Source organism: Gallus gallus, chromosome 5 (genome assembly GCF_016699485.2).
Source record: "Gallus gallus isolate bGalGal1 chromosome 5, bGalGal1.mat.broiler.GRCg7b, whole genome shotgun sequence".
Lineage (NCBI taxonomy): Eukaryota > Metazoa > Chordata > Aves > Galliformes > Phasianidae > Gallus > Gallus gallus.
This window is the reverse complement of record NC_052536.1, coordinates 22090724-22106307: the sequence shown is the minus strand read 5'-3', so window position 1 is coordinate 22106307 and position 15584 is coordinate 22090724. Positions and strand designations below refer to the sequence as shown.

The window sequence follows — 15584 nt, the reverse complement described above, 5'->3', positions numbered from 1 at the left end:
GTTGTTTCCCCCACCTTCACATTTAGGCTCTGTGGGAATATCTCCTTGTTTTGTAAGGCTGCAAGAAACAAGGGTGTAAAAAATCTGAGACCTCCAGCTGCCTTTATGTGTTGATGGACATATTATATATGTATGTTATGTACTCATTATACGTATTTTGGAAAGATAGCAGATCAGTGATCAAAAGTGATCTGTCGATGAGTTAATATAAATGTCAGCAGTTGATTTACATCAAACAGTTTTCTACCAAGGCAAGTTTTTAGGTCTTGCATAGAGTGACATTACTGTGATTTCCCCTGTTGAAATGCAGGTTTGTCCTAGTGACCGAATTACTGTAGTTTAGCAACTTACTGTTGTGCCTGATTTGCAGTATTGTTTATGAGTCTGCTGTTAGCATGTGAAAAGCAAATTTGATTTAACTTAGTCAGCAATGAAGGAATCTTACACTGAATCAGATTTCCTCGTGTTGAGAACAAAATAAGGGCAAATACACAGTGTGGTTCAGTTGAATCACAGTAGCCTATTAGAACAAAGCAAGGTGACTGTGTACATCAGTCCTTACTCTGGTTGGAGGTGCAGACCACATAGAGAACAGGGAAGCAGTGTAATGTAATACCTGATAAAGACTTGAATGTCAGGATGCTGTTGTTTAGTTTCTGCTTTTCCCAGTCAATTTGATGTGTGATAGCAAAAAATAATTTCTAACTCTGCACCTTAGTTTCTCCAGATGTTGTCACTGAGTAATAATTCTGAGCTGCTCTCAAAAGACTTTGTTATATCTTCTGATTAAAGGTCAAATTTAAAGCCTTCTATAAAGAGAAATTCATCCAGTCTTTGTTATATACCAGATTTCTTATGAATAGGTACTTAAACTGAGAAAAATCTTCCGTACTGTTAAGTAGCTGACTAAACATAAAATGACTCCTAAGTGTGGCTAAAATCAGATGCACTTTTATTCAGAGAACGAAATTTTTTTGTAAACGTAAAATTGACCCCTATATGACAAGTTAGGGTAAGATTTGCGCATCAATTTGATTCTGTTCAGATTTATTTTTTGCAGCACAGTGACTTCCCAAAAACATGGCTAATTGTTCAGTTTGTCTTTCTTCAATCAGAACTAAAATTCACACAGATGGTATTCTGTTCTTTAGTCACAATGTTAAAACTCCAGTCAAATCTAAGATTCCTTTACAGGAAGAGAAGTAACATAAATGTCAGACACAGATGCTTCTCTCTCATCCTTTTGATAGGAGCAGATATCATGTATGCAATTTGTTCCTGTTCTCATTTAGAGGGAAAACTGGACAGTTTCTTCCACTGCACACCCTGTAACTTATTTCCTGAGAGAAGGAAGATCACGGATCTGTGAGTGGCAGTTGGAGCTGAAAACAATAATTCCGTGATGTCTTTGGCAATTGGTGGCACAGTCCCCTGACTTTTGTATGGGTGATCTTTCAATTACATACTGAGTTCTTGTGGCTGCGGACTGTTGGCCTTGCATTTGTCCTGGAACGTGGCAACATTTAGCATGGCCACACAACACCTTACAGATAGGAAGAGAGACTTTAAATGGGCTACCCTGTGTAGCTAGGGAGCAGCACAGAACAGATGCCTTTGTGGAATAAGGCTATCATCTGGAGTTAAAAGGAGGAACAACAAAATGAGAACCGAGGGGGAAAGATTTAATTTAGGAGTAATCACTGGAAGTTCAAACAAGTTATATATTTTCCCTTTGAATGCCTCTAGCTTTAAGTCCATTTTTGTAGGTTGGAATTTACTGTTTGAATTATACTTAAACATTTCAATGTATTTTATATCAATTCATTGAAGTCTTTATGTGTACAATAGAAATTAACTTTAATGTGAAACACAGCCTTAACAAAAACATTATTTAGCAAGCTTGCAGTCTGCTGAGACCTGCTGTAACAAGGACAATATTGTTTCAGCTGCTATATTCAGCTTACTCATGGACTGAGTAAGTTTCTCAGACTTTAAGAAGTTGAGAGAAATATGAATTGGAGGTAAAAGTACATGAGTTCCTACAAGCCTCTTGAGGGACATTCAGCCTCTTTATTGCATCTCGTTATCCCACAATGAGCTATTTCAGGAGTTAAGCTGGCTAGGAAAAAAAAGAAGGGTTTGGATTTCCTCTTCAGAAAATATCAGAAGAATACAGGGGCTCAGATGATCAGTGTTGGCAAGTGGGAGAAAAGGGAGCACATGACAGAAAGTGAAGGAGACACTGTTCCTTTAAGCAGCAACATTAAATTTGATTGCTTTAGTCACAAAACCACCAGTGGCTGAATGAAGTTACTGCAGCTTTTATTCGCTGAAGTCAAAGTATTTTTAAACTGAACACGCACTGGTGAATAAAATTCCTTTGAAGTTTTCCTTCATTTTGATGAGATTTTTAGATAAGAATTACACTTTTGCTGAAATGTTGTCGTGAAGTGGTAAGTAGTGTGGAGACTCCCTCATCAGCACTTACAGACTGATTTCTGAATATTTCAGGAAGAATATTTCCAAGATGCATCAGGATTTTCTCTATTTTTGCCACTGATTATTGAAGTGTTACTTTGTGTTGAAGTTCCTCAGTAATATTTGTTGAAGATTCCAATTACATCTATTGAAGGAGATAAACAAAGCCTTGTTTTATGTTTAGGAAAATTTAAGAAGGAGAAGCAAACTGAATACTTGCATTTGAGTGAGATACTGTGTGAGATAATAGTCTAGAAAATCTTATGCAGTCTTATGGTCCAGTCATCTCATTTTATTACTAAATAAATGATGAGGATTTCATACTTGCAATTTATACAAAAGTCATGATTTGAAAATGAGCAATCAGTAAGGAAAGTCTGACATTGAAAAAAGTTCTAAAGCACAACAAAAAGGCAAACAGTTGCTCAGTGCTGCAGAAATATTAAGTGATTTAATTTCTTTATTTTTATTTTCATGTTTTCACATTTGAATTTAATTTTTGTATGTATAAATGAGTGGCTGGCTTTTGAAAGTAGTTTTATTTTTCCTGTGTGTTTATGAAATTGGTATTCTCATTGGTAATAGAAAAATAATTGAGTTAGCTACATTCAACATGGGGATGTATACCTGTTGTCCTAACTCATAAGAGGAAACTAGAATGGCAATTGCTGTAGCTTAATTTTAAGTGAAAAATGCCTGGGGAACTCTTCTGATTAGTACTTTGCACTAGGAATTTTTGAGATGTTCTATCTGGGGCTCCAAAGATGAATAAAGTTTTGACTTTGCTTTTGACATGCAAAATGTTTGAATGGTTCTCCCTCCCTCTCTTCTGTTCACTCTTACTCTTGAGAATCAGAGCAGCTCCCAGCTGTTCACTGAGATGTCTCACTGAGCTGCTTCCATGGCAGCATCCTCTAAGAGAAAAAATCCATGGATAAGATTCATTCGAAAAGTTACCTTTTGTTTGGTTTTTTTTTCAAGCTACAACTTTCTGTTCTTTATAATGCCTTTTCAGTCAGTCCCTTTCCTTTCTCTCTTTTTTTTTTTTTTAATTTTCTGTTTCTTTATCTCCTTTGACTGCTTTGTATGACTTTTTCTTTCTGTAAAGCAGAGAAGCTTGCAGATTTTTCTTGCTTTATTTCTTAGGTGAATGGAGTATCTTTTTAGCAGTTCAACGCAGTTAACTTTAAGGAAGAATTTTAATGATAATAAATAGATTTTATGATAACTTCTTTTTTTTTTTTTCCCCAGATATGTATGTGCCGTAAAACCTAGTAAGCATTGCTTGTAAAACAAGCATTCTTTGGTGTACTCCTTAAGGCAACTGTTTGAAGATTTTCATCTGTATCTGACCATGCAGTTCTAAGTTTTGCTGGGGTACTCAGTTGCCTTCTCAGTGGCAGACTGTTAACATTTCCTTTTGTGAAAATGGCTTCAAAAGTGTAAAAGTCCTTAAAGTAGCACTGCACATTCCAAGCCCAATGGTCCATCCTAGAGGGGGAGTAAGGAATCAGACTACCATGTGGATAGGAAGTTGCTATTAACATGATCTTAATGTTGGAAATCACTACCTTTAATTCTGTTGCATCTTGCTTCTAGATTTGTTAACAAAATCTGATCTAAGAGCACTTAAGTCAGTGCTGCTTGTATAAGAATCTCAGATGAAAAGAGGCTTGAATTCCTCTGTCCTCTTCATAACTCCCTTTATTCACTGTTTTTTTTTTTGATTCTCCAGTGTCACCACAGTGTTGCCATAAATAACTGACTCAATTTTTCTTATTTAATCATTAATTCGAGAATAGTACCAGGGGCTGTTCTGTAATTCATTGCACTTGAGGGCAGGGGCAATATGATCTTTCCTTTGTGGGAAACCTGCAGAAAGGTCATAGACCTCACTGCTCGCTCTTACAGCAGTTGGGAGAATGGAGGCAAATGGCTAGATCTGCTGATTTGGATTGAAATATCCCACTGTCCATTTAATTATTTCTCCTTCTTTCTGTAAAATAGTTTCGACATTGAACATTTTCCAGTTTATACAGAAATAGCATTAACTACTCCAGGAGTTTTCATTAGCTTTCCTTCTAGACTTTGCTTCTATCTAATCCACTGACAAAATATGAGATTTAATATATTTGTCTTCACAAAGTGCTTCATAAATAGGAGGTACTGAAATATGCAAATGCAAAATATTTGAAAAGATGGAACTAAATGATGAAGTTTGGTGTGGACAAAATCTTATCATCATTAATTATTTTCCAATCAAAAGCAATACGTATGTCTTAAAAAAAAAAAAAAAAGACAAAGAAGAGCAAAGAAACATGACCCAGAGCTGCTTCAGAACAGTTTCTAATTCCACTGTCTGATGTGAGGTAAATACTGTGGTTCTGTGTGATAATGTGCAGCTGTTGTTATAGACTGCTGTGTTATATCTGCATTGGGCGTCTTCTAGCAAACACAGAACATACAGGTTTTTGTTGTTCTCGCTTTTTTTGTGATCATGTCTTTCTCATAGAAACCAGTCCTAGAAAAAAACATAGAAACTAAAACAGAAAAAATATACATAGCTGTTTATGGGGAACGGAAGGTGGCCTTTTAGTACTTTAGTTGTAGTCTCTTCTCAGGCTTCTCTGTACAGGCAGATCTTTCTTTAAAAATTTATGAAAATCTCCCATTTACAGCCCCAGCTTTGCCATGCTAATAGACTTTAAAGGAGTGGTCTGCAGTGAGCAGTACAAGACGATCATAAGAGGATAGATGTATGATAATTTCGGTGAATCTCTGTAAGCATCTCCTATACATCTCTTTTTAGTTTATCTGATTACCCATTTTATCTTTGATATTAGATACAGTTATGATTTGCATTTTCTGGAAGGGTAAATGTGTAATGTTATAAATTATTCATTACATATGTATTTTATTCAGAACAGGGGAAAATAAACAGCGTGGAAAAGAGTAACAAAGGCAATGAAACCTGTATTAGAGTCCACTCTTACTAAGGTACAGGTAGTCCTAAGAGAGTGCTCCAAATTGTCCACAAACATATTCTGCTTCCCTTTATTAAGAAAAAGCATTTCCATTTAGCTGTGCATTTTACTGATCTCCTGTGGAGCAAGCAACTGAAGTAACTTTTAAGCATAATTGGCATTTTATGAATTTATAGTGTTATACTAATGTATAACCACTGCTTTGTTTTCTTCACATCTAAATCTTGCTGAGTAAACACATTCCTCCAATCAAAATGTTATCTTTAATTTTTTGCAAGAGTGATTCACATTATAATGTAGGGGCCTACTTAAATACAAAATACATTTAAAATGTTTATAAGTAACTTTTTTGTTGTTGCTATTTTATGCTTTAAGTTTAAAACTCTTGGTTATTTTTGAGGAAGTATTTAATTCAGTGGTTGTGTTCTGTCTGTGAGCCTATGGCTGTCATCGCTGACATGGAGTTAAAGTCAGGACGTACAATAAAATCTGTCATTCCTCATTACCTTTCATAATATGAAAAACATTAACCCCGGAATTCAAACACTGCAAAATTGGGAAAAGTAGATAGTTTTGATTTCTAAGACTTAAATACAACAATTATACACAAAACATAATGAAAATATTAAGAGAAAAAAAGGATACTCTATAGATAAGAATAGATCCATAGTTCTTCTGACCTTGGAAAACTGTACTATCTTACCGATCTTACACTGAGTTTCTCATGAGAATGAGGCCCTGCTTCCCAAGAGTTTCATCTGTGCAGTGTATGTAATAGAATTTGGCAAGAGAACTCACTTATATCTGTAATATTATAGAGAATTCAGATTGCAAGGCAGCAGAGAATGTCTCTAGTCCAACCCCCAGCTCAGAGCAGGGTCAGCTATCGGATTGGGCTAGGATGTTAAGCTGAGTCTCAAACCTCAATAGATGGAGAAAGCACAGACTTTCTTGGCAGCCTGTTCTGCTGCTTGACTGCGTTCTTGGAAAAAGCTTTTTCATTACATTGAGTCTGAACCTCTTACTCCAGCCCATTGCACCATGCAGCACTAAGAAGAATTTGGTTGTCCTTCCCATAACATCCTGTGGGTGCAGCCAGGCTGCCACAAAGTCATCTGAAGCTATCTCTTCTCTGGCTGAACGAGCCCAGCTCCCTCAGCCTCTCCTCATAGGATAAATGCTGCAATTGCCATAGCCCTTTACTAAATATGTTTATCTTTCTCACACTGGGAACCAAAACTGAAATCAGCACTGTAGATGTGGTCTAACGTATAGCAAAGGCATATAATTACTTCCTTTGATGTGCCATCTGTGCTGGTGTTAGCACAGATCAGGATGCTGTTGGCTTTCTTGCTGTTGAGGTGTGCTGTAAGGCATGGTGCCTGCCAAGGCTCCCTGGACTACTTCAACACAGCAGCTTTGCTGCTAGCTAGGAGGCACGCTAGTAAGTTCAGAACTGAAAGTGAAGATATGAAAGTGAAGATTATTCCAGTTTCCAAACAAGACATTTTGACATATTTTTTTGTTCCTTCTGTTTTCTTTGTGCAATGAACACCAATTACATTGATCTAATTTTGCAAAGAGCTAGAGTTATGACAGAATTGAACATCATTCTGTCTGCATTTCTTAAATCAGTTGTAACTTTTAACCTGTCCTCTTTCTCAGGAAGGTCCTCTTATGAAAGGTTTAAATAATATTGCATTTGTTCAGTTGAGCTTGACTAAAATCTATTATGCTTCTCATACTTTACTGAGAAATTATGGGAGGGGAAAATATAACATCTAAGCCACCTGTGCAGAAAGAAAAATGGTATGATGAGGAAAAGTGATGCAAAAATAGTATCTGCCAGAAGTCCAGCAGTTATTCTTTGGCAACTGACTTGCAAAATTGACATAATTTTTCTACATAGATCACGCTGGTATAAAATAAATGAAGCACTTACTCAAGCATTTTGTGCAGGATTCTGTGGACTTCATAGCTTGCTGTTTTGCTGTTTGTCATGAGAAAGGACAATAGATTGGAAGGAGCCAGCATTAAACCATAAATTAATGAACTGTAATGTCTTTAAATCCCATTGTGAGCTAATGTTATATTGTCATTGGTTAAATGCTCTCAAGGACTGATATTAATAGCACTCCAAAGTGAATGATGTTAATTCTTTAATGGAATGGGGCCATTCAAGCAATATCTTTGAAGACTGGTCAGTAAGCTAGCGAGTGTGAATTGTATACATGGAGACAGGGAAGAAAATGATCAGAGGATCCACACTTAATCTGTCCATCTTAGATTGACAGAAATGAGAGAAAAGAACAGTTTTTTCACAGGAATGATTTGTCCTGCTGGGTTTCTGTGATGCTTCAGTTCCAGGAACAAAAGCATCAAGGGAAGATTATTATTATAGTGCTGCACTGAAAATGAAATACAGGGAATGAAATTTTCTTTTCTCTAAATACAAACCAGAAGTTGGTTAAATATATATATATGTATATACCTGTGTATATACACATGTATGTATATATATGTATACATCTTTGTGTCTTCCAGTTCTATGCTAACATTCACCCCACAGGTTGTTTAAAAATTTTAACTAAACTCATTTCCCTCCCAATCTTTATGGATGGGCATCAATTTCTGCTATTTTTCCCTGCATTTGCTTGAAAAATACAGTTTGGAAATGAAGAAAAAAATAACTCTTCAAATGAAAAATAAGAGGTATTTTAGAAGAATGTGATGGAATGATGGAATTTAGCCAGTTCATGGAATAATAACTAGTAATAGTAATAAGACAGGACTTGAAGCCATATACTACTCAGTCTGTATAATTGCAGAGTATTTATCTTTCATCTCGAGGAGGTGAAATTACATTTAAGGCAGGGCAGAACTCTCTGGTCTACAGTGGTACAGTCTCTGTCTTTCTACATTTATGATCCAGAGGTGCTTAAATCCTCTTATAGGCTAGAAACCATTCTCTCTGAGCTAAGTTAGTCATGGTAGACAATGAGATTGGTGTTGGTTACTAGCAGCATGCTGCACTGAGAAACCTGTGTGATGGTTTTGAAAGACTTTATGATTGCTTGAAAAGTGTGAAGTTGGCTTGTATTAATTCTCAGAAGATAGTGTGGGGAATGCTGAGGTGGGAGAATGTTTGATATTTGTATTTGTATTCTACTGGAAGCTCTGCCTAAACCTAGTTGTATTTTTGGGTAATGAAACTGCTTGTGCATTTACCACAGGTAATAGTATTGTGTGTGCCCAGGCAACACCTTGACATCTGTTACAAGAAGGGGATTGTTTTGTGAATGGGATGGGAATGAAGGAAGTGCCTCTATTTAAATTGAGCTGTGATAACCAAGGATGTGTATACAGTTGCTGTCTGTTAAGAGTTCTTAAAAGAAGAAGAAAAAAATCAAGCAAAAAAACCCCATACCAGAACCCTGTCATGACAGATCTCAACTAGCAATTCAGCCTTGGCCTAGGAACATACAGCACTGCAAATGTCCTGAAATCAAACAATTGCATCTTTGCACTACTGGAAGAGGGGGTGAGCTGATAATGACCTTCTGGTGAGGTGTGTAGATTTACAGGCCCCCAGATAAATTCGGGATATATAGATACATCCTTTGGAAGCTGTCTTATGTGTCCTAAGGAAGATTCCCTCCTCTACAACATACGCAGTATGATTCTTGATGGCTTTGACTGAACCTTTGTCATGGTTTTAAGGACACTCCAAAATATGGAGTTGATTACATTGTTATTCAGTCTTTATTGGTATCAACTGTACATTGGTGTCAGATTCCTTTCTTTGAAAACGGGAAGAAGAACACCCTGTGTGTCCACAGCGATCTATCCAAGACCAAACAGTAAATTTACAATGGCCAAAAAGGCAATGTAGTGAATACACAGCAGGGTCGTGTTCCAGTTAAACTTCTGAGAGAGATGGATGTTCCTTTCAACAATTTTATTGCTTAAATGTAATCCCACAAAGTAGACTAGTCCTCACAGATTTTTAGAAGGTGATACTGTGACCCATAAAAGGAATATATTTATCTTTATTAGTCTTTACATGAAAGATTGCCCCTTTCTATTACAAGGTAGCATTTTTGTCCTGTTTGAAGACAGCTTTTTGCAACGGTTGCTTGAAAGCAAGGGAACAGTGAATACAGTGAATTTTTATTTTTAATTTAACACAGAGCACATTGCATGTTTTTGGCAAAATGGTGCACGCTTCTTGGTGAATCCAGGTTTAAAAAAAAGCATTGGAGTGTTTGTAAGAGCAGTAAATGGGGTATGCAGTGTGCCCAGTGATAGAGGTTCATCATGTGAATTTTACTGTTTCTGAAGGCTTTTCTATTTTAGTGATATTATCTTATTTGAGAAAATCCAAACAAGGCCTACTGCAAGCTTGCACTCCTTATACCTTTCTCCGAAGAAAGAGTTCAGTAGTTCTCATGTTCCTAGAAGCAGTTTGCTTGGATTTCAGTCAGGGAAGGAGAATTGTGCTGTATCACAGTGACAGCAACAGCTCTTAATGCTGTGCCAGGCGTTAGTGCAGAAGTTGGCACATGGCTGTCAGAGCTAAAAGGAAAAGGAGAAAGCGTGGATTAAAACCAGTTTTAGGTACTTCTGTGGGTGTTTTGTGTGGCACTTTATAAATGGTTTGAAAATCAGTAGTGGTAGTTATTTGGTGTGCACCATTTCAGAGGCTGTCAGTCTGTGGGGCAGAGGGTGTCATTCATGTCTTCTGCCTTTGTGCAAAGTAAGGACTCCAGACTTTTTTAAAGACAGAAAACAGAAGTGCGATTGCTGACACATCTTTGGGAGTGTCAGGGAACGCTCCTGTTTCTCCTTTTTCCCTCACCAGATGGACTCTCAGGGAAGCAGTGAAGAAAAACAGTTACTTCTGTTTCTCCTACTTCAAATTCCTTTGTGTACAGAAGGAAAGAAAATGGAAAGAGCTAGTGTGCCAAGCAGGAACAGAATCAAAGATGAGTAGGTGGAAATGGTGGCCACTCCATGTCTTATCTTTAGTGAGTGAGGGAGAGTAGCATAGCTGAAGATCACATGCATTTACTGAGGTTTCTTCCATCCTGTCTGCATCTCCACACCTGCCTGTCTCTGTTCTATAAGAAATTCCCCATGTTCAAGTCTGTCCTGCTCTGCATCCATTCAGTTCACTTATTTTTTTTAACCAGGGTTTGCTGTCTTCATCTCTTCCTGGCCTTGTTGACCAGAGTGATGTCAGAGTTTCCTCATACAGGGTGGATGGTGCAGATGAAAGGCTTATAGGACTCATCTCTGCTCATTCCAGGGTAGGAGTTAGTCTTGAATCAGGATTGGCCTGATCTGCTGAACTTCTCTCCTTTCCTCCAGCCCTTCATCCTGGAGGAATAGCTCAACTCCAAGGATGAGCTCTTTTCCCTGCCTGGGGGAAGACATTTAGTCATAAGTAGTTTCTCAAAGGGAAACTGGAATTCATATGAGAAGTGGAGAGCCACTAAGCCAGCTGCAGCCACAGCGGTGTGACTAGAGAATAGCACAGGCAATGCTGCAACAGGCAGGATGCTGCCAACTGTTACTTCATCTGCTTTGAGAGTTTGGAAGTAGAGAAACAGAAAAAGGAAAGCACAGCCAAAGGCTCTTAAATATCATTAGAGTTATGTAAATCAGGAACATTAAAAAGACAGAACTGAAGTGTTATTTCCCCCCTGAGGAGTTCTGAGGATAACCGAAAGGGGAGAGGGATGTCTTGAACAAAGATGAATTAAGTTTTTCGACAATGTGAGATTTTGTGAGTAGAAAGGAAATAACCTCTTATTAATGTCTCATTTTTCGCAGTCAAATATAAATACACAGTGTAATTCTTTAAGAACAATATTTTCAAAGGGTTCATACTTGACTTTAACATTTTACCTGTGCTGAGTGCTAGCCCCTGAAACAAAAATAAATGCATCATGTGGATTTTGTTTGTTGTTACATACCCAGAATGATTAAAGCAGTTTACTTTCAACTGCATATTACTTGAATTATTGTTGAGTTGTAAATAAGCATTTCAGAACTCCGAATAACTAAAAAAGCAGGGCTATAAAGGACTGCAGATGATCACCTACTTCCCCAACGCTTACCTTTCAAAGGTAGGATCCATTACACCATAGCATTAAATACTGGAAAGGTATTCCCTACAGATGTGCTATAGCAAGGATGTTATTCAGCAGGGTACCAGAACCTGTGCGGCTGTACTGTAGTGGGTATATGTGGCTGGTGAGATGATCAGTCTATTTTCTCAGTGCTTGCTCTTCATGGGCATTTCAGTTAGATAAAGATGGGACTGTATTTAATAAACTGAATGCCCCGAGGTGTCCCTGATCTTTTGTGTAGAGTCCCAAAACTAGGAGGAGATGAACTGTGGTAGCATGCAGAAGACTACTCAGAAAAGCATGATCAGATTGCGACATAGTTCTCTGGTGCATATGGCTAGGGACAGGCAGTAGCATGTTATGAAACCTAGATCAGTGTTTCCTATGCTACAGATTTTAGCTCGTGCCTCTTCCCATTCATTATACAGATGTTGGTTCTTGGAAGCAGCAAAATTGCTTCTGATAAATTCTTTGTGATACTAGGCAAAGTATCATTGGGAACATCAATAATCACATATAGGAAAAAGTTAACTCTCCTAACTGACCATAGGATCTCTGGCAAACAGAACACTCCTTGTCAGGAAGCAACCTTTATTCAGGAGACATTCTTCCTTTAGTGACTAGCCCTTAAATGAGGCTGGGAAGGAGCGGACCCAGGGTCCACCCGTTCTGGTCATGTGGGAAGCACAGGTAAATTGCTTTCACCTGTGTTCCCTGGGCCAGCTTCTCTACCAGGTGTTCAATCATCATGAGCTCAGGCTGTGACCTAACAGTTCCCTTACAATGGGAAAAAAAAATCTTACCTGGGTGTAAGGCACTAAGGATGGAGATACTAATGTGTAGAAATGTGACTTCCTACAGGTAACCAGCCTACTGTAGGCAATGGTACTGCAGAGAGGTTGGTTTACTGTAATCAAAGCTCTTGGCAGTGTGCAGAGATACAGCAGATGAGGAGGCAGGAAGTTGACATAAGTGCTGGGTAGCATCCAGTCAGGGGCAGCACTGACTTCTATGGAAAAACTATGCATACAGAGGAGTCAGCATTTAGCAGAAGATGGAAAAGAGCCTGGGTCCAGCAAGTACGTGGAAACTTTTTTGCCTGCAAAATCCTACCACACAGAGATAACTAAGAAAGCTGACTGTGGCTGCAAGGAATTCTGTCGGGATTACTTTGCTTCTCAGGGACATTTTACAGCCTGTTTGTGCACCTAAGCCAACTAATGTAAAGCTTCACCTTACATGATCTGGTGTATTATGAACAAAACCCTAATGCACGCAACCTAGAGGCTGAGGCTGATGAAGGTTATGATAGGTATGAAGGTTGCTGATAAATCTGAGCATTTGTTACAGATGGTAGCTCTGGCATAATTTCCAGGCAAGCTCACGACTTCCAGTGGCAGCATAAAACTCTTCAAATCAAAGTGAAGGGAGGGATTCAGAACCTATTCTTAATTTTTAAAAACTTGTCCTATCAGTTGTCTTAACAGCATTTCTTATTACTAAGAACGTGTCATTGTTTTTGTTTTTCTGCAGAGATCTTAGATTTCAAACATTTGGAAAGGTATGTGCTACAGAAGCTAGCTCAGAGCCGTGCTGCCAGCCCTGGACATGTGTTTCTACATACGAAAAAAGTCCTTAATATTGAGAATTTTTCTGACCAGTGAAAGGACATATTGCTTTGTGTCCCATCGTGTACACACCACAGTGCCTTCTGAGAACCTGATGCTGGGGGTAAGGACAGCAGTAATTTAACACGGATGTGTTAAATTGTTATTAAGTGCACCAGAAATAGCCAGTCTGCAGTGCCCATCAACTCAAGGATACCCTACTTCAAACCTTACATTTAAACTCTAGGTCGTTCTAATGCAAACAGTTGTTCCAACTACTTCATTAGGTTGTATGAGATTCTCAGAGCTGTTACTCACCAGTGGAACAAAATCTGCAATAAGGAGGAATACATGACAGTATTCTGAAAAATTGCTGTTTCAACTTGACAGTAAGATGCTGTTTGATGATATTGCCACATGACTATTTTTCAGACAAATCTGAAAAGTGTCTCAAAACGTTAACAGTAAGAAACTGTATAGGTACCTGCTAATTGGACCACTCCCCTGGAGAGGCTTTTGACCTCAGTCACAGGTGAAATTAAGTCATATGTTCATAATACTGTTTTATTCATAGCTCTTAGGTGAGAGATACAGAAGTGTGAAGTAGGCTTTCAGACATTCTGGAGAAAAGATAAGCAATGGGATGCAGTTTTAAGAAACCTGAGAGTTGTACTGAAAAGATGCAAAATGATTCCCAGCTGAAAAGAACCTCACCTGAAGAGCTGCAGTCCTGCTGAGGTCAGCAGTAATGGGGAGTGTAGAGCCTTCACATCAAACAGGCAAGAAATGGGTGACCTTACTGAGCCTGGACTCAACTATAAATAAAAGAACAGCTGCTGCTTTCAGAATCAAAGTACGATAAAAAGCAGGGATTTACATCTTACAGTGAGTTTGGGACTCAGTGCGGCTCACAGACCATAACACACAGTGGGGGAGAAATCCTGTGACCTAAATCAGTGGCAGCTGCTGTATAACAGGCTCAGTAATTTCCTACACCTGTGGAAGGCAGCTGTTTGGGAACCATAGCAGTTCCTTGTGCTCTCTGGCACTGCAGTAGGTCACACCGAGTTCTTGCAAGCACTGTAAATGGAGATTTTTCTACTCTGAGAAGACAACGTGGCTGTTTCGAAACTGAGGAAGTGATAATGTACACTCTTCTACCTTCACACTGCCTTGAGGTGCAAGGGAGAGAGGCAGCCAGCTGTCTGGCCAGTGCCTCAGAGGGGAGTATTATGCAGTTGTCTGGGTTAGGAAACTGCGCTGTTTGTGCTATTTCTCTGTGGTGCAAAACTTCCCTAGATCTTCCACCAGGCAGCATGTGGCAGGGTCTCGAAACAAATGCTGAGGCATAAACAGCCAAATTTCTTATTCCCAGGTGATAACCAACTGCCTTTCCATAGAGTTTTTGTAAAGTAATTATGCTGCTCCAGTAGGTTTTAATAGCCTCTTTGCAGACATGTAAATGTTTACCTAGAATATAAAAAAAGTGGAAAATCAGAATGTACATCTCAATCTCCACTGTTTTATGCAGCTTCATCTGGGAAAGGAGAGAGTCGGTCACCGTACAGAGGTGCTACGTACCATCCCTTGAACACACTCGCCTTAGCTGTATTCACATGAAATAAAACTGCTGCTAATTGCCTGCAAGTATGGGACTTTGCCCTTGTGAGCAGTACAAAACCATGGAGATTTGGTTCATAAGATCTTAGCTTGCTTTCACATCTTCTTTCACATCTTTTACTGTAGTAGCTAATGTTTTATGAGGCCTCAGAAACATTTGAGCAATTCTCCTGGTGCTTTAGGACCGAAAACAAATCCTGACTGTGTGATCTCAGTTTTATTCTGCTGTTTGGTGAGCTTTAATGTGCCTTCTACTGAGAATATCCGGTCTGTTCTTTGAGTTTCTTTTATTTATCTTCTCCACTGCGCCCTGGGAGAACACGGACTTAATGGTTCTGTTTTCATTGGTAAATGATGTTTTCAGCTCAAATTAGAATATGTATTTGCTTAAGGTAAGTAAGAAACATCTCATGTCTTGCTTGGAAATATTAGTTAGAAAGTAGAAGAGCATAATGTAAAAGCAAGCTATTGAAGAAAACATATAAAACAAAAGCAATACTTTTTTAAATTGTAAGAAACTCTCCTATATGGGCCCTGGAAAGACAAATCTATAAAAACTTTCAGAACAATATCAGAAAAAGGAAGTTGAAAAAAAATGACAACCAAAAACCCAAACCTGAAGAATATAGCACACGTCTTGTGAAGACAGCCATCTCACAGATCCAAGCTACTTTGCTTGCTAGAATAGGGTAGGGGTGTGAGGTGTGTTACACTCAGACCATAGGTGTAAGGAATAAAACCCATTCTCCAAGCAGGTGACC

General features: G+C 38.5%; 2 long non-coding RNA genes across 5 annotated transcripts in view; one reads left to right on the top strand and one right to left on the bottom strand.

Annotated features, from left to right (window-relative positions):
* Positions 1-15584, bottom strand: part of LOC107053450 — a 258977-nt gene that overhangs the window by 54409 nt on the left and 188984 nt on the right. For 2 of the 4 annotated variants that reach the window (XR_005860534.1, XR_005860535.2), the window contains exon 8: positions 13323-14673. The exons of 1 other annotated variant lie outside the window; for it this stretch is intronic. This is a non-coding gene — a long non-coding RNA (uncharacterized LOC107053450). Of the gene's footprint in view, positions 1-8007; positions 10038-13322; positions 14674-15584 lie in introns of those variants that run through there. One more of the 4 variants, XR_003075264.3, reaches the window with a different exon arrangement.
* The window catches only part of LOC107053449, an 89400-nt gene that overhangs the window by 19638 nt on the left and 54178 nt on the right, over positions 1-15584 (top strand). Inside the window, exon 2 of the long non-coding RNA XR_005860536.2 lies at positions 13130-13327. This is a non-coding gene — a long non-coding RNA (uncharacterized LOC107053449). The remainder of the gene's footprint in view (positions 1-13129; positions 13328-15584) is intronic.